Consider the following 3897-nt stretch of genomic DNA (forward strand, 5'->3'; position numbering starts at 1 on the left):
TGCCTCGTCGCTGGGGATGCCGCTGGATTTGTTTGCCGAGTCCCTGAGCTCTGGATTAAGCGGCTATCTCGGTCCCGTGCTGGCCATGCCCCCGAAATATTTATGAAATAAAATCTTTATTTATGTTTTGTTTAAACCAATAATAAAATGGTTGTGGCCTCTTTTATTCCAAACCAATGTAGTGGTGTGTTGTTTATTATTTATTAATGTTGTTTATTTGAATAGTTAGGGTTAAGTGAGTAATTCCTGCCTGCTGTCCCATAGAAGACAGCTTGAGCTGAACTCCAGCACAACCAGCTACTCCCAATAATTTGCCAGTGGTTCTGTTTTGGCATTCATTTTTACATGATGTACAGGACCAGAACTAGCACTGTGAAATCCCCCCCCCCCCCCCCCAAAAAAAAAAAAAAAACTTGTTCACTGGGTGAGATGACGTTTTGTAAAATTACACCTGTGGGGATCCAGCAGTTAATGTCTTGAAAATGTGGCCTAGTTTATAGTGGGGATTGGTTTAAAGTGGTTGTAAACCCTTACAAATACACAGTAAAGTGACTGGCCTCAGTTGATACAGAGATGAAACAAGTTCTTCTTTATAAGTTGTACCTGTTTATCTGCAGTCTTCTCTTCTCTACACCCATTTAAAGTCCAGAATTGATAAAGCTTGTCTGGGATGTCAGAAAACATGGTGGACAGCTGAAGTTACACACTATAAAGCTCAGTGAAGAGAACCCTGAGAGCTGATTGGGGGGAAAAGACACACCCCTTTTCAGAGCTGAAGCTTTCAATCACAAGCTATGTGCCTGAGATCCCTCCCGTGTCACCTTTTTTTCTCTTGGTATCAGGAAAACTGATAGTGTTATATATGATAGAGGAGCAAAACAGCAATCGGAAATGACATTTAGCAAATATATATGTCACTGGCGCAAAATACAATAAATGTGTCCCTTATTACACAATTCTCAGGCTGCAGCTAAGTATATCCACTAAAAACGGATACTCTATCTGACATAAGAATAAGCTGAACCCAACATAAGACCTTTAAATATTATCAAAACCGTCCATACAGTGGTGATCGAAAGTTTGGGCACCCCAGGTAAAAATTTGTATTAATGTGCATAAAAAAGCCAAGGAAAAATGGAAAAATCTCCAAAAGGCATCAAATTACAGATTAGACATTCTTATAATATGTCAATAAAAGTTTGATTTTATTTTCATCATTTACACTTTCAAAATAACAGAAAGCAAAAAAATGGCATCGGCAAAAGTTTGGGCACCCTGCAGAGTTAATATCTTGTACTGCCCCCTTTGGCAAGTATCACAGCTTGTAAACACTTTTTGTATTCAGCCAAGAGTCTTTCAATTCTTGTTTGAGGTATCTTTGCCCATTTCTTCCTTACAAAAGTCTTCCAGTTCTTTGAGATTTCTGTCACGCGCTGCTCTTTTAAGGTCTATCCATAGATTTTCAATTATGTTGAGGTCAAAAGATTGTGAAGGCCATGGCAAAACCTTAAGTTTACGCCTCTTGATGTAATCCCCACGTGGATTTCGAAGTGTGTTTAGGATCATTATCCATTTGTAGAAGCCATCCTCTCTTTAAATTCAGCTTTTTCACAGATGGCATCAAGTTACCATCCAAAATTTGCTGAAATTTTATTGAATCCATTTTTCCTTCTACTTGTGAGATGTTCCCTGTGCCACTGGCTGCAATACAACCCCAAAGCATGATTGATCCACCCTCATGCTTAACAGTTGGACAGAGGTTCTTTTCATTAAATTCTGTGCCCCTTCTTCTCCAAACGTACCTTGGCTCATTCCGGCCAAAAAGTTAAATTTTAACCTCATTGGTCCACAGAACTTGTTTCCAAAATGCATCAGGCTTGCTATATGTTCATTTGCAAAGTTCAAACGCTGATTTTTGTGGTAAGGACGTAGAAGAGGTTTTCTTCTGATGACTCTTCCATGAAGACCATATTTGTACAAGTATCTCTTTATAGTGGAATAGTGTACCACAACTCCAGTGTCTGCCAGATCTTTCTGGAGGGATCGTGCAGTCAAACGTGGGTTTTGAATTGTTTTTCTCACAATCCTGCAAGCTGTTCTGTCTGATATTTTTCTTGGTCTTCCAGATCTTGCTTTAACTTCCACTGTTCCTGATGACTGCCATTTCTTAATTACATTCCGAACAGATATTGACATCTGAAAACGCTTTGCCATCTTCTTATAGCCTTCTCCAGCTTTGTTAGTGTCAACTATTTTCAGTTTCAGTTTTCTAGACAACTGCTTAGAATATTCCATGGTGCTGATTGGGGCAAGGTCAGATGAGTCTGGGCATTTAAAACCTTTGAGATTGACATCACCTGGTCTTCCCAGACGATGATTGAGAACAATCCATGACACTGGCAGGTCTCAGCCTTGCAAAGGGGGCAATGCATGCTATAAATTCTGCAGGGTGCCCAAACTTTTGCAGACGCCATTTTTTGTTTTCTGTAATTTTGAAAGTGTCAATGATGGAAATAAAAACTAACTTTTGTTGACATTATAAGAATGTCTAATCTGTAATTTGATGCCTTTTGGAGATTTTTCCATCTTTCCTTGGCTTCTTTGTGCACATTAATACAAATTTTTACCTGGGGTGCCCAAACTTTCGATCACCACTGTATGTGGTACGTGATTAGCATCCATCTTTAAATCAAATTCATTTTGTGTAACATATCCGGTGATTGGAACGCATGCCAGCTCAGATACGTGGAGAATCGTAGCGGAGTGCCGGTCTAAGGGCACAGTAACGTAAGTAAGCACTTGACACTTGGATGTTGGTTTTAATACATAATAAACATGTTGCACAAGGATGGTCTTTTTGAATTACATGATTGAATGAGAGGGGTGGATTATCCTATTAAGCAAGGATCCCTGGTGAATTAGAGAAAGCAGAGTGACTGATAACGCTTTTAATTGATTGTTATCTGGTAAGTGCGCTTTTTGTATGGTGAAGGATATGCACTTTTTACCTATGGTGTATATGCATGCTGAGCACAAATTAGAAGATAATGGTGTATGGACACTAAGAAGTACATACAGGGTTGCACTGATAGACATTTGAAGTTATACTGTTAATATTGTTTTTGGTGTGGTTACATTATATGCATTTGATTTGCAGATTGATGGTAATCACGTACCACATAGTGGACGGTTTTGATAATAATTAAAGGTATTAGGGTGGGCATGGCTTATTCTTGTATTTTTAAATCAGATAGATATTACATTTAGTGCTTTTAATTGAGACATGTACACCCTATTGAGGGATATGCTTTGTTCCTATTTCATGTTTGAGGTTTACAACCACTTTGAAGTTGAACTCTAGTCAATGCTAAAAAATGGATATGTTATTCCCTCCACACGTTTTACTGTCTTTCATTGTATGTGACAATGATGACCTGCCAACACGGAATAGAGAAAGTATTTCTGCATTATCTTTAAGCTGGCCATGGACTAATACGGAAATAAAAATAGTAAAAACCAGACTACAGCTCAACCTCTATATATCAAAATCTATATTGTATCGCTAAATAAGTGAGAAGCCAAGCAAATTCTTTGTCACTAATTGCTTAAAATAATGCTTTATTGAAAAACCTAGAACATACAAAAACCCTACTGTCTAATTTTTAAAACCATAATTGGCCAATTATTAAAAAACCCAACCATAGCAACTGCAGGAAAAATTGCTTTTGTATTAAGCATCACCCCCCCCCCCCCCCAAAAAAAAACAAAGTTGCATGGATGGAATCTTAACAGGTATATATACCCCAGTAGGGACGTAGTCCCTGTGAACTTTATGACTATATAATGTAAAAAGAACCTCTACTCCATATTATTATCCAAAGATAGACCACTTAATGT

Source organism: Pelophylax lessonae, assembly GCF_965119305.1.
Source record: "Pelophylax lessonae genome assembly, chromosome: 3".
NCBI classification, from domain to species: Eukaryota; Metazoa; Chordata; class Amphibia; order Anura; family Ranidae; genus Pelophylax; species Pelophylax lessonae.